This window comes from Vicugna pacos, unplaced genomic scaffold (assembly GCF_048564905.1).
Source record: "Vicugna pacos unplaced genomic scaffold, VicPac4 scaffold_19, whole genome shotgun sequence".
Classification (NCBI taxonomy): Eukaryota; Metazoa; Chordata; class Mammalia; order Artiodactyla; family Camelidae; genus Vicugna; species Vicugna pacos.
The window spans coordinates 67,052,606-67,079,371 of NW_027328740.1; the positions used below are offsets into that span (position 1 = coordinate 67,052,606).

Below are 26,766 nucleotides of genomic sequence, written 5' to 3' on the forward strand. Positions count from 1 at the left end.
TTTGTACAGTCCCTCCTTTTTATGAAGGTGGTACCCTAGGCATTTTACATTTGCAAACTTGTGTAATCCAGATATATTCTTGTAAGTCAAGGAGTTTTTTTTTTAATTGAAGTTTATTCAAGTTTACAATGATGTGTCAATTGAAGGTGTTTTTTGAATTTTTAATTGAAAAAATTTTTTTGAGAAGGATAATTAGGTTTATTTATTTGTTTAATTTTTTAAAATGAGGTACTGGGCTTTGACCCCAGGATCTCGTACATGTTAAGCTTGTGCTCTATCACTGAACTGTACCGTCCTCCCCAAGGAGAGTTTTCTTATCCATTATTCAGCAGCTTAGGAGTTCAAATAAATTGGATAGAAATCCAGATCTTTTGACCTTTATATTTCTTTATATTCTGCTGAAGGGGGTTGGGGAAAGCAGTTCCTTTGTTCATTTATTTATTCAGCATTTTTGAGCAGTGATTTTCCATCAGGGCCTTGCTAGTTGTTTGGAAACAGAAAACAAGAAATGACCCTACACTGCAGGGGCAGGAAGCCTGGACCAAAAGCTGGGTAATGTGATCCGAGCTACGGTAGCCATGTGCAGACTCTGAGGACAAACTGTACCCCCGGATTTGCTTTGGCTTCCCTTGCCTTGTGACTGGTACACACCAGGTCACCGCAACCCAGATGGGCCCACAGCCCACAGCACAGTATGTACCTCGATCTCCTCTCCCCTCTCAGCAGGGCCTGCAACATGAGCATCCCTGAGTACATGCAGTGTGCTGAGGACTATGAGACTCTTCCCGTGGTGGTCCAACCCGTGGGGATCATCTCAGAGGAGAATTTCTTTTGCATCTATAAGCGAATCTCCTCGGTGAGCCAGATCAGCCCGTGTGGCTCCCAGTGGACACTCTGTATCCACTACAGGCACCACTATGCTCCCGAGAATGGGTGGAGCGACTTCCAGACCCACTGCAAGGTCGTGGGCCTTGTCACCATTACCGACTGCCTCTCGGCCAAGGGCTTCGAGAAGCTCCATGTGCAGAGGAGCTGAATGACACCATGCTTAATGACTCTCAGCTCTTTGTCTTTGTGCTGCATGGGGAGGTAGCCGAGCAGTTGCTCACCAACGTGGCCTTCAATCTACGAGGACTGCAGGGTGGTGGAGAAGAGGATCGAGGACTTCACAGAGTCACTCCTCATCTTGCCCAAGTCCAAGTAGCTGGATGGTGCCCCCGACAAGTCTGGGGACAAGATCACCCTTCTCTGCATCCCGTTTGAGAAGGAGGACGTCATGGGACTGAAGACAGACAGCAGGTAAGTTTCCCTGGAGGCCAGTCCACCCTGGCTGTGTGCCAGGTTTCTTCCCTACATCCAGAAAGGGATCAGCAAAGAAGAAGACTGTCTTGTAGCCAAGGGGGGAGGGAGGGGCAGCCCGCCGGTTTACAGACATTTAAAAGTGAACCTGCCTTTGTTTCAGAGAGATCCTTTTAGGGTTAGTGTGGACACTTACTCCCGCTTTTCAGCCAGGACCACTGGTGGGACCCCTGGAGTTGCTGTCCAACAGAGTAGCCACAGTCACTGATGCTAGGAGCACTGGGGAGGAGGCTGGTCTGTGTTGAGATGTGCTGTAGGTCAAATGCACATCAGACGCTGAGGCTTGTCTAGTAAAAGAATATTAACTATCATGTTACTTCCTATATTGATTACATGTCAAAATGTTAGTATTTTAAATACAGTAGATTAAGTAAGATCTGTTCTTAAAATCTGTTTCTAGTATTTGTTTTTTGTTTGTTGGTTTGTTTCTTTGTTTACCGTTTTAAATGTGGCAACTGGGAAACTTTCTTTACATGGCTCTCATTTCATTTTTGTTGGGAAGCCTGTCCTCAGACAGTGTCAACCCTTTGTTTATAGATGAGATGCTGAATCCCGAGAGGCAGAACGAGGCGCTGGTTGAGCTGGGGCTGGAGCCAGTGTCTCCTGCCCCCCAGGCCCAGCACCTGTTCGGCTCAGGCCCTCTCTTCCTGCCCGACAGCCACCATGCCAGGTTTGGATATCAGAAACACTGCCAGGGACTTCCGAATTAACTCCTAATGCAGGGAAAGGTGTATCACGGAGTATGGTAGAGAACAGAGAAATGCTCATTCTCACTTTGTCACTGTGATTAAGTCAACGACCCCACTTTGCCTTGGAAGTGCAGACGAGCTCTTCTGGGCTTCCCACCTTCTGCTCTGTTTCCCCGTGTATCTATCGTGCTGTCCCTCATGCAGAAGAGGGTGAGATGCCTTTGCCGAGAGGTGGTCCCCCTTTGCTGGGGAGAGTGAGCGAAGCTGTGTCCCCCCAGCCTACGGCCTTGGTCCTTGAGTCTGGAGATCGCTCATGGCGGTCCCACAGGTGACGGTCGGAGGACCTGGTACATGCTGCCGGGCCCGCTGTGGAGGCGGTGCTCTGTGATTCTTGAACATAACTAAGATCAGATTCTACTTTCTGGTTGTTGGTAAGTTGGAGGAGAAGATGCCAGATAATTGATAAAAAGAATGTCGAGACCAGCCCTGTGAGTGATAGGCAGAGGGGACCCGAGTCCCACCTGCGTGAGGTGCCTAGCGGGCTCTGGATGAATTTTCTGTTCCTCCCGAACATACCTCTATGGCTTAAGGAAGGGGCAAGTCATTTCGTGTCCATGATCTGTACTTGTCCTCACAGGACCCTGTGATCTACATGCCCGCACTCCCCTTCTTCTCCTTGGAGATGAGGTGTCAGGTTTAGGAACCTGGCACTGCTGAGAGCATAGCTGCCAGCACCATGGTACACCAAGGCTGGCTCCGCTCACCTCACCTGTCACCACCTGCTGAGTCCCAAGGCGTCAGTCAAGGTAGGTGCATCGGTGCAACATAAGCAGGGACCACCTTCTCCCCCTGGACAGACTGGTGGGTGAGCAGTCGAAGCCCGAAGCCCTTCCCCAGCCCCCAGGCCAGTGCCTCCTCTTTTGTCATAGGAGGCACTGGTGACATTTTTGCTAAGCAACTGCTTCGCTCTGAGTCTAAAAACACACCAGAGAATGTCAGCTTGATTTTGACTTTTGAAGTCTGCCCTTGGGATTTGGCGGAGTAGCTGGATGTGTGCTTAGCCCATAGTGGAAGACACTGTCACCATTGTTTACCCAGAACCTCGTGTACCACGCATGGCTCCAGGCATCAAACACAGCAGCGCATTAAACCTCCCTCCTTGTGGGTCATTCTGTTCTGGTACCATAAGGGCTCAGCCAGCATCTTAATGTCAGTGAGTTAACGCGACCAGTGAGCTCGGGTCAAGCACATTCTCTTCCAGTCATTTTATTCCATTGTTGCTTTTTCTATTCCACAGTCATTAATTTATAAAGCAATGCTTTGGTTCAGGAGAAGAGCCTTATTCTCTCCTGCTACTCGTGGTGGAAGTGAGCCTGAAATGTGACCACAATTTGTAGCTCAAAAGCTGCCTAGATGCATGTAGGTGGAGTTTTGGTTAGGGGCGCTGACCACACTGGGGTCCCCCGGCAGCGCCGCTCCCCTCAGGCCCCTGCCTCCCCTGGAGCAGGAGGTGAGGGTGGGTCTCACCGTCCCCGCGTCCCTGGCCTCACACACTCTCGTAAATTCATGTACATGCTGTAAAAATCATTTTTCTTCTTGTGTGTTTTTAATTATCTCTTGTTCCTCTTCTCCTTTTTCTTCGTTCATTTTTCTCTTTCACTGCCCAGTGAGCATGTTGTTGCTTCTGAAAATGTGGGCTGTGCACACCCTGCATTGGGAATAGCCAGATCGCCCTCCGTGCTGTCTCCATCGCTTTAAAAAGCAAAAACTTAACAGATGCCTTGATCCGTGTATTATCCTAGTCATCTTTTTAATTTCTAATTTTTTGGAATATTTGCTTTGTTAGCACATCACCCACTGGTGTTTGATACCTGTTAAAATCCTTACTTTGAGGGACATGTTTGGTCCTCCTTATATTTGGTGACAAATGCGCCCTTATTAAACTTGTTTGATTGTTTTGAAGAAGTGAGATGCGAACTGATTAAGGCGGCTGCTGAGGGATTCTTTTCATGGAGAATTTAAACTTGGAAAGTCAAAGTCTGCAGCACCTTGCTCGATTCCTGCTTTTACACAAACGTGCTCGGCATGTGGTTCCTGGCTGTCGCTGTGTGACGTGTGTGAGGGCGCTTCCTGGCCGGCGGTCACTGATGAGGAAGTGGCAGGATCGGGATGGAGGAGCTGCAGGGGACGCTGTTGGAGGAAGCAGTCAGTTTTTTTTCCTTTGCATTCAACTTCCCCGTGCCATTTACCTTACTTTGCCTTCATAAAGGGGCAGAAGTGGGTCTAAAATCCATGCCACTCTTTTGTTCCCTTTATGAGGCTGGGTTTTCTGAGTATCAGGACAACATGGCCTTCTCCTAAGTACCTGGCTCACCTGGATCTGTTGGACACAGGGACTGCAAAAAGGGCCGTAGCTTCCTCTCTGCTCCAGCCAGTGGGCATTCACAGCTGGGTCTGTGGTTTGCCTCAGCAGCCGTGCAGACCTCCCTGCCCCGGCCTTTACTTTTAACCCATGTTGGCAGTAAAGAGTTGAATCCGTTTCTGTTGCAGTTGACGTCCACCACTGACGGCTTCTTTTAGTTTGTGGTAGTCAGTCTCCAACACCCCAGTCAACCGTGAAGGAAGATGCTTTGACCGACCTAGGACCTTGGATTCTCACCCCCACCATGGTTCATCTCACCCGGTGGAAGTGTTTGGCCACCACCATCATGCTGACCATGAGACATTGTTTCTCATTTCATGCTCTGGTCCAAATGTGGACACTTCATTTTTCACTGAATTTGTCTCGCTTGGGTCAGGACAGAATATCTAAATGAGTCCATCACATTCTGGGTGGGGAACAGAACAGAAGTAAGTGTCGCAAGTAGATGGAGTCTGTGCTGTCCGGGTTGGCAAATGCAGACTGGTATCTGTGATGGCCGGGCTGTACTACCCTGGACACAGGCATTTCCCGTGGCTCCCGAGAGCCCAGGGGTCGGAGTGAGAACAGTCTTGCCTAGGTTCCTGCATCCTCGCATGCTCACTGGCAAATGTGTCTGCTAATTAGGAGCTCCCCCGGACCTCGGGCCCTTCAAAGCTCAGACCACGTGAGAACTTCTCCTGGGCCTCCTTTGTGAGAATCCAGTGCCTTCTGAGGTGACCCGTGCCAGGAGATGCCTCCCCCTCCAGGGAGTAACCTACGGAGGACTGTGACTCACTGCAACATGCTGTGAGCTTGTGGGGTTCCGGCCATGGTCCCTGCAGAACTAGACTTGAGATGGGCTTAGTGAAGGAAATTACATGACAGATTCCAGGGCAGGGCCGGGGGGAGGGAACAGGGGAAATTGAATGTGACCTCAAACACATAGATGGGTGCTGGGGCTGTTACTAAAATGGGGAGTCTGGGAGGTACATGCCAGGAATCGAATTCCAGAGTAAATGGTGGACATGAGGCATTTTTAAGGTGCCATTTGTCATCCAAGTTAGGACTTCAAAGAGACACTCTTTCCTATGAGACTGGGGCTCAGGAGAAGGAGCAGGACTAGAGATACACGTTGGGAGTCGTCATTCTTAGCTGGTGTTCACAGCCTTGCTTGTGAATTAGATCATCTCGAGAGCTGCAGACTGAGGCTGGGGGGGCAGTGCTGTGCCTGGATTGGAGGAAAGCCCAGACCATGCAGCTTTGGTGTGTCAGTCAGCGCGTTTGCGATTTTCATTCTAATGCCATTTTCATTCTAATGCCGGGGGATGGGCAGGGCCAGCCAGGAAGAAATCTGAAGGGAGGGTCGTGGCTATGTGTGTGTCTTGGGAATGTGCAGAGGCTGCAGGGTCTGGGAGGGTAGACTTCTTAGAAGCTGGATTTGGAGTGGGGAGAAAGTAGTCACACTCACCTGTGAGGGAGGGAGGGAGGCCTAGGGAGTCCCACCCTACCGGACTCGCTTTCCCATGAATAGAAGGCAATCATACAAAGTATCTGAGGTGAGAAGGGATGGGCGCTGAGAGGGGAGCCGACCTGGAGAATGGTGCTTGGAAAGTTCTGGATTAGTCTCCCTGCAAAATAGAGTTAAAAATACCCAGACTCTTAAGAACATTGATAGTGACTTGGGAGGAGGCAGTTGTTTCTCTGGCCTCCTAAGGGTAAGCCATGTATCCGGGGATACACAGATGATATGGGCAGTCTGTTCTGGGGGCTTGATCCTTACCGGGGGAACAGTGTAAGTTCAAAGAGGGAGAAGGGCAGCGGAGGGAAACTAGCCAGGCCCCGTGTCAGGTACCAGTCGGCCGCCCTACTTGCCTGTTGCATTCACATCCATGCCTCCCAGGTGGGCGGTGGCAGCCCCCTTTTGTGGATTGGGAAGCCTTCTCAGAAGGGTTAAGGAATTGGTCCGTTTAGTGGCTAGTAAGTGCTGTAGCCGAATTCAAGCATGGCCTTGTCAGAATTCAAGGGCATGTTCTCTCTACTAATTCCGGTACCTCCCTGTTGTGCCTGGAATGGTGAAGTGGGTCAGTTTTGGAGCATTTCAGAAAAAGTATGATTTAAGTGCCTCAGGACTGTTTCACAAAGCTCAGTGTTCTCTGTTGGTTCGGAAGCACCGCAGTGCTTTTCGCCCCGCACATGTTAGGTCTTACTCCTTTGTCGATGACGTGGTTGCAAATGACGTGCAGGTGCAAAACCAGACTTAGCATCTTCTGAAGGGAAACTCTCCAGTTCTCCCTTGATTGGCTTTCTTCCACGGGCTGTAGCTGTGCTGCAGCATAAGCCTGAGCTTTACTTATGGAGTGAGGGTTTAATATCCAAAGTTAGCATAAAATGATCAGATGAAGAAAATCGACGTTGACAATTTATTTTTGGGTTTCATTAGTCAAGATATACTATCAGTTAATGGCCCATATAGCAAATGAAATTGAGTACAGGACATTGCATTTCTTGCTTTCTATTTAGAGTTCTCTTACAACATATGGTTGCCTGCTTTGGAACATCAGCTCCACCACCAGGGCTCCTGTCAGTGTGTTGGTGTGATTGCATTTACACAGTGAATATGATCTGGGCTTCCTCAGCCTCAAAAACTCCAGTGCAGAATCACGGGCTGTAGCCATCTCTTAGTCATGCAAATACTTCTAAAATTATATGATGCCAGAAAAGAAAGAAGAGAGAGAGAGAGATTGCCTTTATCAAAGTTCCTTTCAATTCTAACTGCAAACTGTTGTTGAGCAGCTCTGGTTTCCTTTGGATAAGAATATATGCATTTCTTTGCATGTAACCTTGGTTCTGGACTAGAACACCAAGTTCTTGCTGTCCACAAGCCACAAAAATATTAGCCAAATTGCACACGTGTGAAATAGTTTATACTTTTTTCTGAGAAAGTGTCCTTGAATTTGGGACTTGGGCTGTGATTTTTGCTTTTTGCTTCCCCCAGCCATCTTGCAATCTCTCACTCCTTCCCACGTGGCCCCCAAGATTTCGTGGTCTCAAAGGAGGGGGCAACTACCCAGTTGGTCACCATGTACAGCTGCTGTAGACGGAGCCCAGCGAAGACCTAAAGGACATTATCAGAGAGGACTTCCTGGAAGAAATGTGCTCTACATTCAGTTGTGATAACAGAGTAAGAATCAGCCAGGAGAAAGAGTCAAGAATGTGGCTCAGGTCGCAGGGGCAGCCCGGGCAGGCTCTTGGAGGCTTTTGGCGTGGGGACCCGGGGAGAGTGCCCTGTGTGGTCCAGGGTGGAGGGTGTCCCTTCTGGGGAGGACACTGGAGAGAGTCTGGGGTTGAGGGCTTTGGAAGAACTTGGGTTTTACTAGAACTGACACAGTAGGCAGTGAAGGGTGTCATCAGAATTTGACCCTCAGGAAAGGTACTTCTGGTTTTGCTTCTGATATTCTACAGACAGAAGGGTCGGGACGGGTGAGAGTAGGTATGTCTGTCACTTTGAGACTCACCCCGTCATTTATTTATTTATAACACGCGCACTTCTGTGAGTCTAGGGGAGAGAGGGTGTAGCCACATTAGTAAGCAAAATGTATTTGCTTCTTGAGAGCTTAGCATTGTCAGAAGTTTACTTAGCCTATAATATTCTAGGAACAGAGGAACAAATTGTGGATTTTGGAGGGAGGGAAGGCTTCCTTGGGAAACAGTCAAAATGAGCCTGGAGGCAAGTGGGAAGTAGGAGCAGGTCAGGGGGCCCCTGAGGTCACTGGGGACCTGGGTACTGAGGTGAGGCTGGGCGAGCAGGGTCTGGGGTGGGGATAGAATTCCACCAGGGAGCCTCTGAAGGGTTTGAAGTGGGGTGATGTAATCAAATTTGTGATTTGGGAAGGCTGCTTTGGCTTTGTTTGTGTGTGTAGCGGGTAAGAGGGGGAGGGTGCCACCAACTGAGGAATCATTAGAAGACCATTCACAGGCTGGGAGAAGGGCGTCGGGCTTGCTTGGGGACGGCAGGGGCAGTGTGGATGCCAGATTTCCTTATTGGGGGCTTGTTAGCGGGGCCGCCCTAGAGGCACCTTGTGGCTGGAAGAAAACTGATGGAGGCCGTCAGCTGAACTTTCCTCTTCTCTCTTTCCCTGCCTTGTGTGATGATCTTAGCTCAGCCAACATTTGGAACAGAAGAGCTAATTTCCAGGGTAGCCCAGGACGTTGTTGAGCTCGTTCGAGTGAGATCTGATGGGATCTAAGTTTGTGTTCAGTTCTGGATGTTCACTTAGCTAGAAACGTCCTGTCATTTCGATTTCCAAAGGGGTTTTTATTCATGATAAAGATTGCTTGGTGGGAGGAAATTTAATACAGCTGTTGTCTTTTTCTAGAAAAATCATATCTTTTAAGAAATTTAATATTCAAAAGAATAGAAATATATAAAATTGTTAAAGTAAGTTTTTGGTGTAGTTTCTTTGCTTTCTGAGCTACTGTGGAGTTAGAGCCTTGGCATTACTTAATAGCACATCCTTGTCAGTATTTAAAGAGCTGTTAGTGAGCCCCCCAGGCCTCACCTCTCAAAGAATCGTTAAAGTTTGCTCTAAAATAGTGAGGTCATAAAGGTCTTGTTTGCAGAAATCAAACAGTTTGTTTAAAATGCGCAGCATAGCTCCATTTATAAAATAATAGTAAGTTCAAAATTAAGAAAGTGGAGGATAATTGACTTTTTTTAAACCTGAAACATAAACTTTCTTGTGCTAATTTTGCAACTGGAAATTTTGAAAAGAAAAGTCCTACTGCAATATCATCTACGTGAAATACATATATGAGTTTCACGTTTGAAATGTAAATGCGCAGTGGTTTTCGAAGTCAGGAGCATTCCAGCTCAGATACTGGCAGTGATGGTTGCTGGTTTTCAATGGAAGAGCCTTAATTTTCCTTCTTACCTTTTTTTTTTTGTACTGAGAGGGTTGAGTAGTGCTTTGCCAGCATGATTTTGGGGCAATTTGAGGGCAGATGTCATGTACCAGCAGTGAGATATTTCCATGCATTTTATTTTCCAGACATCACCAGGGCACATGTGGGGTTTGTGCCTGCATGCTGGAATGCTGCAAGACTCCCTGATCCATCACCGTTATGTCCTGGATCTGCTCTGGTCAGTGAATGATTTTCTGTGGCTTGGAGGTAATGTGGTCTGATGGAGATGTTCAGATGTGCAGTAAAGTGCTATTACTTAAAATAAGAGTAACCTAGAAACATTGCTCTAACAATACAGGATGAGGGAGGAGAATTGGCTGAGCTGCTTGCAGTGAGGAGTCTTCTCAGGTGACTCCCACACCGTGATTCCTGCCAACATACGCCCCAGCCCTGCATGGTAGTCCTGCCGAAGCAAGCATGCACTTTGCTCAGAAACGCAGTGAATTTCCTTGTGCCTCTGTTTGTTGGCTTTTTTTTTTTGAAAGCACATCTTGCCCTTTGCTTAAATGCCATCCCTGCTAGTCACCACTTACACTCATTCTTCTGAACCTCGTCCATACATAGCTGTTGAATCGATGAACAGAATGTAGTATCTCCATGTAGTGGAACATTATTCACACGTAAGAGTGAATAAAAATGAAAAAAAAAAAAAGAGGAAAATGAAAAAGGCCACCTGTTTTGGAAAGTCCACCCTGACTGTTCAACCCGCCCTTTTCCCTTTGAAACCCAATCACTTATGCTCCACTGTACTCTTTTTGATAGTACTTACCACCTTCTAATAATCTTTAACGTTTCCCCCCCCCAAAAAAAGAGAGAGATGCTGATACCACTTCAAAATTGACAAGCCTTGATAACAGCACGTTAAGTGAAAGGAACCAGACACAAACGGCCACATACTGTTGAATTCAGTGATCTGAAATGCCCAGAATAGGCACATGCAGAGGCAGAGAGCAGGTGATGGTTGCAAGGGACTTTGTGGAGGGGGATTAGGGAGTGACTGCTAGTGAAAGGGGGATTCTTTTGGTGTGATGAAGTGTTCTGGAAATAGATGGTGGTGAGGGCTGCACAACCATGAGTGTGCAGAAGACTGCTGAGCGCTGTGTCTCATTGTGCCTGTTGTAGAGCGGCTTTAATTTGCTCTCATTCTGCCATGTCAAGAGTCATTTTGTGCTGTGGCCGTTCTACTCCTGTGAATGTTGAGGGCCAGAGACTTTGTAGAATCATGTTTCATTTTTCCCCCTTGCTGAGTGTAGGCAAAAAAGGTTTAAGCCTGGGAAAGTGCTCCATCTGCAGAAATGTCTTTTAGTTTTGCATGGTGTAAAAATCTTGTCAGCTTTTAATCATTGAGGCCAGTGTGTGGGGGGAAATAGCCCGTGAATCCTGGGTGAGACCGGGAAGAGCCGCGCTTCCCTCCCGGACCCGGGTGGGGATTTCACCCCCGTTCAGGCAGTGAAGGGCCGAGACCCGTGAGCGGAGTTGACAGTCGTGAATATTTACGTGTTTCCGCTGCTTCATCTTGGATATGAAATTCAAGCTGGGCCAATTTGTAGCGGCAGCCTCATCCTACATCAGGAATTTATAGCATCTGCTCTTTGAGGTGAAGACCTGACAGACTTGATTATTTAACAGTCTGCCTTGAATTGATATCTCAGGTTCCTTTGTCAAAAGCAAAACAGCAGAAATACAGACGTCCTTCAATGCCAATGTGACCTGGAACGGGTTTAGTCTCTGTGCCTCAGTGGCCTTGTGTGCGGGTGGGGAAGATGATAAAAGTGCTTCCCTCAGAGGGGGTGGTGAGGGGAGAGTGAGAAACGCAATTGGAGGACTTACATGAGATGCTCATGAATGACCGAATTTAGTGCTCTCAGCCTGGTGAAGCCTCAGGGGCAGAGATGTCAGAACAGAGCAGTCCGAGCCGGAGCTCGATCCGCATTGGCAGCTTTTATGATCAGTATCACCCACTGTGGGTTATCAGGTAGTTTTAAGACTTGATAATATGAATTCATGAATAATGTTAGAAGACTAGACATCTCAGATCCAGTTTACATAGTTCTCAAGATTTCTTCTGAGAAATGGATGGTTTCTTCCCAATCTAAAATCTGAGATGATTCTCTAAAAAATTCTGTATTCCTCCATCTTTTTGCTTTAATTCTCCATTTCTTAAAAAACATAGTTTTTAAATGGAGTTAATGGGGACTGAACTGAGGGCCTCATGCACGCTAAGCACATACTGTCCAAAATGAGGTATAATCTCCCCCGTAATTTTTTTTTAACTTTACTTTCTTAGTATTCAGGGGTTAGAGGCCTCTAATTCTTTTTCTGGAGACTTGTCATGAACCTGTAAATCTATAATTAATGGACAAAACTTGTTTTATTAAAAAAATCAATAGAATATTCTGCAATGCATCCAAAAAGAAGTGCTCATTGACTTAAAATGTTTCTCCTTTAAGGTGATTTCTCCTTTTTGGCCTAGCTTAATTTACTAACAGCCATCCTCATCATCATAATGACCAAACTCGCTCTGAGTTTGGTCCTTAGTCTAAAATGCTTTCCTCTTGTTTTACTTCATAGCAGGTGTTTGAGGGTAGGTATCAGTGTCCCCTTTTTTGCAGCTGAGGGATTGAGAGATGGAGCAGCTTGTCCCGAATCACGCGCAGCTGGCGGTGGCTAGCTCGGTGCTGGAACCCAGGCTGCACAGGATGCGTTCTCTATTGCTCCTCTAATTAGTCTCCCATTAAGTGGTTACCCGAACTCCTGTGGCTCCATAAATGGCCGATTTTAGTGATCTCAGCCTGATGAGGCCTTCAAAGGAGAGACAACATTGAGAATGTGAGACAGAGTGGCATAAATTAAAATTGTACATTTTCACAAATGTTTAATTCTCAGATAATTATATATAAAGTTATTTTTTTTTTATTTTAGTGCTCTGTAAGTACTAAAAACCAAACATTAAAAATAATTATAGTGCAAAAGAGAAGTGGGCTTTGAAAGTCCAACCAGTGCTAATGATGTTACTTGTTTTTCTCTAGTGGCCCTTATTGACAGAAATACTTACAAAGACTGAATTGCTTTATGTAGTCTTAATATGGAAGAAAAGATTGTCAGTGAATATTGTAAGTAAAATCTTTACTCCTCTCTTTCCTGTTGATGAAAATGTAAGTTGTTTTCATGGCTTATGTGCATTTCCTCATTTGTGAAATTTGAGTAATATCGTTTACTTTGTATGACTGTGAGAGTTAGACGCCTTGTATACAAAGAACCCAAGAGGTAATTAATAAAATTGTGCTGTCACAATGACAGATATTTTAGAAGGATCAACTCTGAATACTAAAGAGTTTCGCTTATTTCTGATGCATATTCAATATGTATATATGATATATTTGAATTTGGTTTAAAGTAACAAGGATTCATTTTTTTTTTAGTGTAGTATGAAGTTTTAATGAAATTTGTATCATTCTAGTGAGACAGGGACTAATTAAATTGCCTTAATCAGATGACCTTGAAGGTTAATTACACAGAATATGTATTGTTATAACTCAGAATTCATGTTGCCGTAACCATCCACTCAGACATTTAAATTCGTGGGATTCTGACCAGATCCATTAAGTTTAGTAAAATCCACATTGATCATTTTTAGGGAATAAGCTTCTCTTGCGATTAAAGAAAATTTTGATTTTTTTTCCTGCACTCTTAACAGGTTTAAAATATCAAAATATTGATTTGACATGTCACTTTTCTAATAGAGAGAATAAAGCTCATGCTGTTTTATTATGTAAATAAATGTTTTTGTATTTCAATAAACTTGTATGATATCCTGGCTCTTTGAGAAGTATTTTGCAAAATACTTAGATACCCTACTGTTGGAAAAATACATACGTGACTTTTATGAATATTGTGCCTAGTACAGTGCTTTTGCTACAGTGCAAGACATGAGGCCTAGGAGAGCTTTGCTGCCGATTGCCAGGAGGACAGATCCCATGTCTCAGTTTCCCCTCCTGCAAAATGAAGTGGCTGGACCGGATTCTTTCCTCTTCTAAGATGAGTTTCCATGAGCCTATGTCTTCTGTATATATTCAGGAGTATTAGCAATATCAGATTAAATACTGAATACCCCTCCCTTCCCCGGAAGCAAAGTGCAGTATGTGCTAAATAAGCTTTTAGTTATCTGATTCTCGTTTCTGATCCTACAGGCAATTTTTTTGTTGCATCTTTCCCGGCAACCTGGAAGGTCTTTTTAGCCATAGGTGACGCTGTCTTGATTTTCCTGTTTGTAAAAGAAGGCTTAAACAACGTTATTTTATTTTGATTACTTTCCTTAATGCTTCAGAATAGCCCAATGTCCATTATGTCTGTCTACCTGTAAAAATTATTCTGCTTATATCTTAGTTTTATTCTGTCATGTCTCTGTGAACATTTCAGACTTGCTTTGCAAACAATGGTAAAATTCGTCTTGTCTTCCAGTGTTAGAAACCAGTGAGCCGGGATTTTATAAAACAACCAGAAGCGGCCTCTGGGGCACGTTAAAGCTGAAAAGCGTATTGAGTTCCCTGAGTATTGACCCCGCCGCTGTGTGTTAATTGCTGGTAGGAGATTTGGTGCATTTACGAAGGGGTGTAGTTTTTGACTTGGGTTTGTTTGCACGCGCTGCCACTGAGCCACGTGAACCTGAGTCAGTTCGTTTTGAGATTTTCCCTCGTCTGTGAGATGGGGGCATTCGTATCTACTTTGTAGAATTGTGAGAATTAGAAATTATGTATAGTATTTACCACAGTGGTTATGTCAAGAGGGCTCAAAAACTTTAGCTGCTGTTTTGTGTGAAGCCATCATTTGAGAGTCTTTGGCAATTACTAAGAAACAGGAAAATAAGAAAAGCTGGTTTTATGATGAAAGATATTTGAGGAGGTTCCATAGTTCCTATAACCATAATTAAGCATCAGCAGAGTAAGAACTGTTACACAGTCATCCTGAACCAACGTTAAGCCACAGAATTATTTGTTACTTCATATATGTTAGGGCCTAAGGAGATCCAATACTTATACACATGTTGTCTCCAGCAGCCAACTGAGAGATGACACAAAACAGTAGGCATGCGATAAATGTCTTCTTTGTTACTGATGAAGCCACATTCTCCATGAACTTCAGGGCTGTGGGAAATGCATGTCATGACACTGTGTCCCAGAATTAGAGACTCACCCTGTCCCATGTAGCTCTGGGCCACAGCGAGCCTTCCCTTGAGAGGACCTGCCCCTTCATGCACAGGGCTTTCCTGCCATGGAACTGAGCATCCCGGGTGCTTCCCAATGGTGACCAACACTGGAGGGAAAGGAAGGATTTCAAATTCCCTGCTTGTCTTCCCAGACTCACACCTCACTCTGTTACTGTGATGAGGGCTAGCTGTGGGCCAGGGGCCAGGGGTGTGAAGGGAGGAGCACTCTCCATGGCCCAGAGGAGTGGTTAGGAGGCATCCCCTCCCACGGTTTAAACAGGTGGTGAGATAGAAGAGAAGGGTGCTCCCCAAGAGTTTATAAAAGTAGAAATAAGGATTTTCTTTGTGACTTAGACTAGCCAGGAAACACATAAATGATTAGAAGGGAGACTTGTAAATCACTTTGATATTAAATTAACATTTGTTGAGCACCAAAAGTGTGCTACATTCTTTTCTGAGAGTTTTACAGAAATGAATCCTTCAATCTTCTCAACAAGCGAGTAAGGAAGATTTGATTGTTGTCTCAGGTTTACAATGTGGAAATTGAGGCATACAGAGGGTAAGTAAGTTGGCCAAAATCACAGAAGTAGTAAGTGGCAGAGCTGGTATTTAAACCCTGGCTGTCTGGTTTTGAGGCTCCCAGAGATGGGCTTTGGGTGTTTAGCGTTATCTGTATCCCTGAATTTATTTACCCCTGTGCATAAGTCAGCCCAGAAAGGAAAGGGAAAGGAGAGTTACACAGGTGCTCATAGTCGTATCTCGGCCACTGTCTACGGAAAGTGCACTGTGATTGGCGTTAATTGTTTTCCAGGCAGTATATCTGTTCTTATAAGAGAAATTTAGTCCATTGAGTTAATCTAGAATCCCTTCCTGCTCTGCTTCTGTCCATGGTTGCATGTGACTGCCTGCCCGCGATTGGGCGGTGGAGGACAAAATGTACTCATGGTTGAACTCTGATATTTCAGTCTGGTTCAGTTTCACATCTTCTGTTACATTAGTAAGTTAAGTTTCTGGTTTTCTTTCATCAGTGTGTGATGAGTTTGGTTAATGTGAAACCAGTCCATGGGAGCCCAGGGGTGCTGACGTTATGATTTCTGAGCACGTTGTGGCACTTCAACCCGAGAAGACCTGGCTGGAGGATTTCCACCAACCGCACTGATTTCCCCCAACAGCGGGGTCCTCTCCCACCCCCGGATGTGAGGCTGGGAGCTCTCTGAGTAAGCCAGTCAGCGGCCAAGTCCACCAATCAGAAAATGATGAAGTACCTGCAAGTGGGTTTAATAGAAGAAAAGAGTTTCCAGGTTGTCTGATGGGATGTTCGAGTCCGTTTGGTGAAAAACTGTCCACTGTCTGTGGTTGAGCTTCTTCTTTGCTGTTGAAAAGTATGGATTAGATGAAGGGATTTTAAAAAGCAGAAAGGAGTGATTTCAGGTGGTACGTCCACACAGGTGAGAAGTGATGGATGACCGCCTGTGTGAGGCACAGACAGAGTCTTACAAACTTCATAAAATAACTTTAAAAGCTCTTCCATCTGAGTGCACTTCAAATGGGGTCTAGTTCATCACTGGTCATGCTGAGAATGCAAATAATTGATGATGGCTGAAAGGACACGGAGGCATCAAAAAGGTCTCAGTCATTTTCCCTTTTTAAAGGATGAGGCACAGTGTAATATATTTGAGCTGGTTTTCCACTGAACAATTTTTAGTGTTTTCTGGGACTCCCCAGTGCCCCAAACTTCCGTGCAGCTGGGTGTCCCCTCAGAGCAGCTGTGTCAGCGCTTGCCCTGGGCTGACGCGGTGTCACGGGGAGCAGGGCGGTCAGCGTCCCCGGCTCCTCCGAGCTCCGTCTCCTCATCCGCAGAGCCGGGTTCCTCATCCGTGTCTACTTAGTAGGGTTGCTGAGAATCACACGTGATGGTGGTCAGGTGTGATTTGTGGTTGTCTCTGTGATTGGCATATAGTCAATATTTGATACAAACCCTTTTTTTGTATAATTGTAGCACCTAGATTGCAGTGGTTTTTAGTCTGCATTTTTTTATAACTTTATTCATATTTTTAAATATGCACTTATTTTTATTTATTTTTTTGGAGGTAGTGCAGAATGAAGCCAGGACATTGTGCATGCTAAGCAGGTGTTTTACAATTGAATAATACACGCCCTCCTTGTCTGCACTTGAACATAACTATTGCAATAAACAAAATAGCTCTTAAACACCATCAAGTTACCTAGTCTCGGTATATACAATTGAACACGTATGCTATTTCAATAAGAATAATTGTTGTTGAGAAATAATTTCTGAATCTGTTAATGTGCTTAAAAACGATCATAGGTAGTGATAAACACGAATCTTTGATCCAGTAATTCTTAGGGTCTGTTTTGCCATCAAGGGAAATTACATTCTACAGAGAAGGCTAATTGGGTCTCTTTGGTATTTGGATGGTTTAGCAGATGATCAAGGCTTTCAAAAGCTGACAGTTTTGTATTTTAAGCTAACTAAAAAGTTATCTTCTAGAAGTTGTAAGTACTAAGCTTGTGAATTGCCCAGTAATCCAGGGGTAAGTGTCTGTGTCTGTGTGAATGTTTGTGTGTGTGATTTCAGGAAGGTAGAAATAAGTTCCATATAGTCTTCGGATACCTTTCTCCTCCAGTTCAAGGTGTAGTCATATATTTACACAAATAAATTGATATTGTTTGTCATTTGGCATATTGTTGTGAATAAGAGGTTCTCATACTTGTTTCAGAAGGGTTGGGGAGCATGAGCTTAGAAAATGGGAGGAGAAAGAGGCAAGGAGGCACTACACACTTTGTGCAGGATATGAGAAACAGTAGCTTTTCATTTCTCTTTTCTTCTAAAGCAAACTGGCACTGAGTTGTAACCTGCTATTACTCAGAATTGCTTTTCTGATCAGATACAAGTGCCTCAGATTTTTCAAGGCAACATGAATGATGAAATGTGTTTTAGCAGTTATCTTTAAAAGTAGTTTTATTTTTCAAGTAAAAGGCAATTGCCTGTTCTTTCTTCCAGTGGTACAAGAAATTCTCTTGATCTATGTACATGATCCATGTGCTTAGTTTCTATTTTTTTTTTAAAGGCTTGTTTCATTGTGGTTTGAATGAATGTTTAAAATTTCTGGATTTTGATCTTTAGAACATGCTGATTTATCAAAACTTTTAAAAAACTGATTGTTCTTTGGTCGTTGTTTTTTGGGGCACCTTATTGATTTCTTTTGTCTGTTAAAGAGGGAAATTCTTCCTCTAGCCTTAAGATCATTAAGTGAATGGTTAACAGTGTGCCTTTAATATTATTTGAATGCATTGATCATGTTTGTCCAGTGAATTTAGAATTGACTCATTGTAATGACTTTGCTTTGATTCTGTGACTTTTGCTCCTCTCCACAAGAATTTGAATTCTCTGTTGCATTTTGTATACGTGTTCTTCACAGGGGAAGAAATTTTGCATTTTTTACAGAGGTGGGTTTTCCTACCCCTCTGAATGCCTTCTGTAATTTATACAATAAATGTCTGTTATTGCAGTGCATAATTATTTCATAAACTATTTTTTGGCATCAGAAACAATGACAAAGAATTATACTAAAAAATACGAAAACCTTCCTTCCTTTGAAGAATAGAAGTGAGGTGGTCAGCTTCACGCATGCTTTGTGCCTGACACACTTATTCTCATGCCATTGTGTATCATGATTCGGAGATGGAGTTGCTTCAGGTTTATAGATTTTTCTTTTAACATTTGTGTTGAATTCTTTCTCCAGGCTGATGTTTCCTGCTGGGTTTGTGGAAAGAGTGGAAGGGTAACAAATGCTTTGTTTTGTTTTCAGGAGACCTGAGTTGATGAGAAAAGTGTTGAGGTTGGGCTGAGGAACAGTGACACTCCCTCTCCTCCGGGCTGAAATTGATAAACAAAGAAATCAATTAAGTTTATCGGTATTTGACCAATAGAAGTTTGCGAATCCAAGCTGGCTAGATATGCCCAATGGGAATTACTGAATTCACCTGCAGAATTAGGTGCTTTATCAAGTAGAAACTGCTTAGAGCAATCAGAAAAATCAGTAATATGATGAGATATAAAAGGATTATAATAACTTTTATTTCTGAAACTTTTCTACGGTAAGTTGTGTAGAGCTACTATTAAGTTTCAAGCACCAGGAGTTAAGAGTGTGGGTGGTTATGTAGGATCGTTATTCACGGATGTGTCTAGTCCCTGCTAGAGTGGCTGCAGCTGGCAGAAAAAGACTGACAGCCAGGATTTGTCATCCTAGGCTGTCCTCCATAATGGTTCCATGTGAGAGCCCATGATTGCTTTAACAAATTGTAACACACCCCAGCCACCCGTGAACTTTAAGAAGAGAAAAGTATGCTTAGAAACTGCTTAGCAAGCAAGTACCTGTGCATCCTCACTCCAGTCTCCTTGCCTTAAAAAGCAGAGACAATGCTTTGCTTGAATAGCTGAGGTTTTAGATAGCACTCTGCTGGTTGCAAAGCAAGGACCGAGGCCCTCAGCTATAAACGCTGGGCTTGTGTGCTGTTAGAAAGTCTATTATCCCCAAAACAAGGACCAGGCTGGTCTGGTGGTCTGCTTTGTAATTCACATATCTAAAAATGTATCTTGTTCCCTTCACCCCATTACTTCCTTAAAATTAAACTAATCCTTTGTACTCATTGTGTATTCTACAATCTCTGCCTCACCCTGTCTTTCCCGAAGTTCCTCCTTACTATCACACAACTGCTAATGAATTTTCCTTTGATTATACACAATAAATATGGGAGCATTTGAGAGCCTCTTGGAGTTGACTCCCTACTCCCTCTCGATTTCTTGACTTTTTCCACAGAGTCTTAAATAATCATTCCATATCGGTAAGACTTCTGCCAGCCAGAACCCACAGTTCCAGGTGAGAACGATGCAGGCTTTATCTCTCCTACCAGATGAAGACAGAGAAGAGAATTGAGATCTGTTCCCTCGTGGTCCCTTCCTGCCCCAGGGCCACTGCAGTTCACCTGCAGCCTTCTGGCCTCTGCTCAGAGGGCCTCTGTCCCAGGACTGACTGCGGCCTTTTCTTCCCTTTTCAACATTTCCTGTGCCTTTCAGAAGTTGGTCTCTTCTCTGTAATACAATGCTGGCAGATTTGATGGTGGTCAGCGTGCTGGTGGGCAGTCCTTTGGGGACTCCCAGGAGCCATGCTGATTTTCCTGAGTCTTTCAATCGGGGTTACAGAAGAGTCTAGCACCAGAGGAAGCCCATTCACGTGAGGTCAACAGAGCATTTCATCAGTTTCATTTTATTTTTAAATTTTCAGTGGAGAAATTATTTGTAGCAAACTGTTCCAGATTTTCGGCCGCCTGCTTTCCTCACCACGATTTCCTTGATGGCTCTGGTGCTTGTTTTAAGAACCAAGTTTCTTCTCTGTACTTTTGTAGCTGCTGGGCTTGCCCAATACTTGATCTGCATTTGAAGCAGAATGTTTCTTCGTAATGTCAAACTGATTTTCGTATTTCTGAATATTTCATGTACACTCAGCAACAGTTTCAAGTGAAATGCTCTTGTCCAATTCCGGTTAACTCACATTTGCTGATCTCCTGCTATCATGCTGAGGACAGTTTCTTCTTCCTCTAACAAAAGTTAGCAATTTGCATTTACTATGGAAGGTACTGGCCCGAGGTGCTTTTTTTCTTAACAGTTTTAATACAATTCACCCATTAAAATGTACAGCGGTTTTTACTCTATGCCCAGAATTGTGCATCGCAGTCAATCTTAGAACATTTTCATCCCCTAACAGGAAGCCCTGTATGCACAAGCAGTCATTCCCATCTTCCCCATCCTCCCCCAGCCCCAAGGAGCCACTCTTCTCTCTCTGTGGGTTTGCCTGTGCTGGACATTTCATGTAAATCGAGTCACTTCTTGTAAGTGGAGCCGTCTATTGTGACTGACTTCTTTCACACTGAGTAGCGTTTTCAATGTTTGTCCAGGTTGTGGCCTGGGTCAGTACTCTATGCTTCGCTATTGCTGAATAATATTCCACTGTATGGCTGGGCCCCACTGTTTACCCATTCATCACGTGATAGGCATTTGGGTTGTTGCTGCTTTTTGGCTGTGATGAGTAGTGTTGCCGTTAACATTCCTTTAGGAGTTTTTATGTGGACATTTGTTTTCAGTTCTCTTACGTGTGTGCCCAGACAGCAGAATTCTGGTTCATTCAGAAACCAAATGTTCAACTCTCTGAGGACCTGCCAAGCTGTTTTCCAAAGTGGCCACACTGTGTTACGTCCTCACCAGCAAGGGCTGCGTGTTCCGCTTCCTCTGTGTCCTCATTGGTGCTTGTTATTCTTTTTTTTATTATAACCTATTGTAGTGAGTGTGAAACGGTTTCTCCTAGTGGTTTTGACTTCATTTCCTTTACAGCTAATAATATTGAATATCGTTTCATTGTGCTTATTGAACATTTGTATATTTTCCTTGAAAAATACCTTTTCAGATCCTTTATTCACCTTTGAATTGAGTTGCCTTTTTAATGTTGAGTTGTAGGAGTTTTTTTTTTTTTTCTTACATTTGGAGATACAAATTCCTAATCAGATAAATGATTTGAAAAAATTTTCTCCTGTGTGTTGTTTTTTCACTTTCTGGATGGTGCCCTTTGAAGCAAAGTTCTAAATTTTGATGAACTCCAATTTATCTCTGTTTTCTTTGTTCCTTGAGCTTTTGGGGTATTATTTAAAATCTGAATTATTTTATTTAAACTTGTATATCTAAAATGACTTAATTTGTAGGACCGTTCTAGGAGATGGGTGTGGTTGTTCTCCCCAGTCTATGGATAGAAGACTGAGATGCAGAAAATTTCACTGAAATATCAGTGTCACAGCTACCCAGTGCTGTGGGAGCTCAGACACTCATGTTTGTCCCCAGCATCTGTGCTCTTCACCACCATGCTCCACTAATGCCTGGAATGGTGAATGAAAACGTCTTTCCTTTTTTGATTTCTTGTTAGTTTGTTTTCTCATTGGGGACCTCATCTCCTCATTTTCCTTTCGGAAACCAGTGTAGGTTTATTTTAGGTCTCATGTAGGCAGAAGCATTGCTGTCAGTTAACTTCTTTATTATTCACTCTCCAGTGATGACTGTTGCTAGTTGATCTAATCAAGTCATGCTTAAGTCTTTCCTGCTCATGACACTAGAAACAGTCATGACTTACAGAATGCTCAAAGAAGGAAGTATTTGATTGATTTTATTTTGCTACCCAGTCAAACCAATCAAATAAAAACCCCGGTGTTGACACAGATTATAAGCCCTCCAGTATAGGGTCACTGTCTTCCTTGTGTTTCATTGGTTCGGTCACAGTGTCTGGATAGTGCCTTTCAGTCCAGCAATTTTGTGAGGATACGGTGCTCGTGAATCATTGTAAGGACAGAATTTTGACAATAGACTGTGTTGTTTATTTTATAAGGGAATAGATAATATAGAAATTCTGCTCAGATCTATTTTAAAATTAAGCTTGGAATTTTGAGAAGAATTCAAGGAACCATACAAAGATCTTTTTCACTAATTTTAGATCTATCTTAGACATTTTGTGGTTATATAGCAGAATAACTTATCAAGTAGATTTGACAAGAGAAGTGTAGTATTGATTATTTGTTTTAGTTGAAATATTCCAACTGGGATAAATTAATCAATGCCTATAAATGAACAAATATGTTTGTATTTCTATGCAACATGAGAGCAGGCTTCATATGTTTGTATATAATATATATGATTGTGTGTTTTAATCTGTCTGACAGTGTTTTTATAGTTTTTAAGCAATGTTGTAACTTTAGAATTCTCCTAGGAAATTCACTCCCCTAATACAGCAGTTTGTACTGTGTATCCTGTCTTATGCATGGGATTCCACTGTCCCCTCAGTGAGGAATTTCCTCTCCTATTGAGTTAGTAGCAGAGTTAAAGGAGCTGTGATTTCTAGGCCTTTGCTCTCCATGTGTTTGCAGTTGGCTCTCAGTCACGATTTTCCCTTTCCAGAGTTTTCATTGTTAAATTAGAATTTCTGAAAATAACTATTAATATGTTGCATTGGTCTCCCTAGAAACTTGACGTCTTTGTGCTTTTCAGTTTTCAAATTATGAAAATTGTATATGCACACTAGTTTTTAGTAGTCCTTTTTCACTAGATATTTATTTACCTCTTTATAGTTAAAATAATTTTTTCCCCAATGAATGAATTGTTTTGCAATTTTTAAAATATATCTTACTTTTTATTTTTCTTATTCTACCAGGTATATTCATGGTACAGAATTTAGAAAATAAGGATAACCACAGTAATAACTTAAAAATGGCCTCTAATCTCACCTGGAGATACAGTTGTAAGGTTTGAAATTGAGAATTACAAGTCCTCTCACATTGTTCTCCTTTTTCAAGTACGTTTTGGTTACTGAGACCCTCGAATTCCCATATGAATTGTAGCAGCAGCTAGTCAGTTACTGCAGAGGAGCCCGCTGGGATTGTGATCGAGAACACGTTGGGTATACGGATCGCTCTGGGGAGCACTGCCATCCCAAGAGCGCTGTCATCTGATCCAGGAATCTGCGTGGTGTGTCTGTGCAGGTATTTAGGTCTTCTTTAATTTTGTTTCAAAAATGCGTAGAGTTTACATAGTATTATTTCACTTTATTTTTTTTTTGCCTTTATACTGAGTACAAGTGTGCAAGGTACCGGGATCAGAATTGTATTATTTCCCCACCACTTGCTGCCACCATGGACCCTGTGGTCTTTCTTTGCCCTCTGTAAAATCTTGCACAAAATAGGATGTCAGTAACTCTCTCTTGAATGAATGATTATATGATTGTTGGATGATGCTTGAGAGTCCTTGTGATAATGTCTTTTTCCCAAAATTTCCCCTCTTCTTATCTATGCCCTTTACCTTCCTTTCCTCCAGCCTGGGTTTCAGCCTGCCTGTGGCATTGATTTTCCCTGCCTGAGGACTCTTCCTTTCACTAGTTCACGATAATGTTACATGTGGGCTGTGGAAATATTTAGATGTCAAGAAAGAGCAAATACATTGCATGCTAGTATTTTTAGAATTTGGTATTCTTTTATCGAATTAAATTAAATAAACCTGACCCCCTGAGCCCTCCCCTGAGCTCTTTTTGCCTTCCTACAGATGATACTGCTCTGGTTGCTGCATGTGCCTTTCCCCAGCCTTCGTTTTCGAGTTGAGTAAGTCACCATCACTGGAGCCCTCTCTTTAAAATGAAGAGAATATTTGCTCCTTCTCCAAGGTTGGGGACTTGGATGAGATGAGGTAACAGATAAAGAATGGAGCCCAAACTCATTCTGACACGTGCTCCTTCCGTTCTTTCTCCAGGGGAAAAGAGTACAGTTCAAAAATATAATGATTGTGAGATAATGAGATAGACAAAACAACCGAACATTTATTACATATCCTTTCATGCCAGAAACAAATGTATTATACACACAAAAAGGACATAAAGTACGGTAGTACTGTGGTTACAAATGTGGGTCCGAGTTCTAGTCCTGCTCTGGAGTGACCAGTCCTGTGAGATGGAGAACTGGTAGGTCGGCTTAGCCTCTCACGGACTTGTTTTCTGTCCTGCAGAGACGGGGCTCGCTAGGCGTCCCCCCCCCCCGTAGAGGTGCTGTGTGGGATAAATAACGCGCATTGGCAGCCCGAGCATACCTGCTCGTTCCTCGTAAGTGCAGGATAGCATAGCTTTTGTGGTGACGGCTTTGTGACCGTCCCGTGTTGACTCTCTGCTCCAAAGGGATGCCTTGTGGTTTGGAGATGGGATTCTCATTTCTGTGAATACCCAATTATTGTGTTATTGGGCCCTGCTGATTTTAATCTATTCATTATAAAGTACATATTGTAGATATATTTTTCAACCATGCATGCTATTTTTCTTTTATTATTTATAATTCTACCCTTTCATCTCTTGGTGTGACTTTTCATGGAATCCAGGAAACAGTCCTAAGCTACCTGCCTCTTCACAATTCTCCGTGGTGGTTTCCTTCCCTGACTAGAAGAGGGTTTTGCATAGGAAATTTTCTTTGTTCCCCTTTTCTTTCTTCTTTCTGTTGACCTTTCCTTCAGTCCATTTACCTACCCACTGATTCTTCTGACTTGTTCCAAAACGCATTTCAGGCTTTTTACAGAAAAACAGATACCAAAATAAACAGGTGAGAAAATGGGGCCAAGTTCAGACAATGAGGCTAGGAGGCGAGCCTGTGTGAGGGTTGCAGGCATGAGACACACGCCTCTGCCCTGTGACTTATAAGATCGACAGCAGCAGTGTGCCTCAGGCTTCTAGCAGACACAGGGAAACAGGGTTTGTGGGAGATGCTCACTGGCTGTGAAATTAATAAGTGGCTGAGGAGAAGCCCAGCCTTTCCATCTACTAAGGCTTAGGAGAATATTTTGAGTGTGTTCCAATACCAGAGTATTGCATCTTTTCTTTTGTGAGAGTTCTATGTATAGTTGGTTACATTCTATACCTGGAAATTTCTCCAAAACTGCTTCCCACGTGAGTCCCATGGCTCAGGAATGGGGTGGTTCTGCTCATTGACGGGTGTTGGCCAGAAGCAGAAAATGACAGCCTCCAAGGAGCCTGGGATTTGTCAGTTATGTTTTGTCAGTGCTGTAGATTTCAGAAAATGCTTTCACCGTTTCTCTCCATCTGAGGAGGCAGCGTGCTCTCTTACCAGCATCAGGAGCTCAGGGCCACGGGATGATGGGTGATGCCTGCACTGCCGTCAAGACAGCTGAGCTAGTCACTGCAGGCGCGGTGGTTTTACATAGTGCATTTCATGTTCTTTAATGGGTTTCAACAGATAGTTAATTAACTGAGTTAATTAACATTTAATAAATATGATGCTTTGTTGAAAAGACAGTTATAGACAGAATATAAGTTGTGAACACTTTAAAAACGGTTTCATTACTGAAATTTCAGTAGGGAAGATTCTTTATCTTATTTAAGCCTCTCTTTTAAAGTAACAAAGAAACAAGACAGGAAAAGCAGAGGATGATTTCTGTTCTTCCTCTCGGCTTGCAGGTGCCCTCACCTCCAGTGGCATCCATCCAGACACCAGCACTGACACTGGCCGTGCTCAGAACTGCCTCAGCCCTGAAGACACAACTGACAAATAGAAGGGGGCCACGCCCTGTTACAGCAGGTGCTCTCACTTTGTGGGTCCTTATGTAACTGTGTGGTGTTATTCAGGATCGCCCGTTCTACATTGTGTGACGCTGCTGTGGTGTCTCCTAGTTATTTGTTTCCGTAAGTACTCGTGCAATGTGTTTTACTAGACATCTAAAAATGCTTTTTTCAGATGAAAAATAATGTGTATTTAATATAAAAGTCTGAACAAAGGGGCAAAAGTGTCTATCCTGGTCCCACTACTCAGAGATAATAATTAACAGTTTAACATGTATTTTCTGTTCTTTTCATGAATGTGTAATACCTCTGTCATAAAAACCAGCGAGCATTTTATGCCTGATTACTACGTGGAGACCTCCATTTTCCATTCGGCTTATTACACGTTTTTCTACAATATTCTATCTCCCCTGGCATGATTTTTAATGACCAGTATAGCATTCTGTCTAGTGGAGGCATCGTCCATTTTACTTCGGACTTAAATAAGCTTTTAAATTCCAAGTATACTGAACTGATATACTGAAAAGAGAACTGTGGTGGTACCGAAAGTCCCCTACTTCCCTTCCCCTTTTTTCCTGAGAGTAAAAGCTGCTGACAATGTGGAGTATATATTTCATGACCTTTATGCCTTTGTCATATATGTATACACATACATACAGACACGTATATGAGAAATCTATGTATATGTGTGTGTGTATATACTTTATTGAAAAATAAATCCATACTATATGTTTTCTGAAGCTCGGTTTATTCACTCAGGTGTATATCATAAACGTCCTCCCACTCCAGACTCACCTGGTCCTTTCAGATAGAGGGGTCTCCTGATGTACAGGTTTGGTCTCTTCTGCAAGGACAACTTTGGTGGGAGAGTGCTGTGGACAAGGCCTTGGGCCACGCCGAAACGCCGGCCCCTTACTGCCCACAGCTCGCCTTCATTTGCCACATCATTGTCTTGATGGTGAACACGTAAGTTTTCTCCATTTT

The 26,766-nt window shown here is 43.4% G+C and overlaps 1 long non-coding RNA gene across 1 annotated transcript; it reads left to right on the forward strand.

Moving 5' to 3' along the window:
• Positions 1-1,255: 1,255 nt before the first annotated feature.
• LOC140693171 (uncharacterized) lies at positions 1,256-26,766 on the forward strand. The gene is made up of 8 exons (XR_012068883.1): positions 1,256-1,299; positions 7,445-7,630; positions 9,498-9,589; positions 12,441-12,524; positions 23,030-23,215; positions 23,772-23,827; positions 25,681-25,905; positions 26,542-26,766. It is a non-coding gene; the product is annotated as an uncharacterized lncRNA (long non-coding RNA).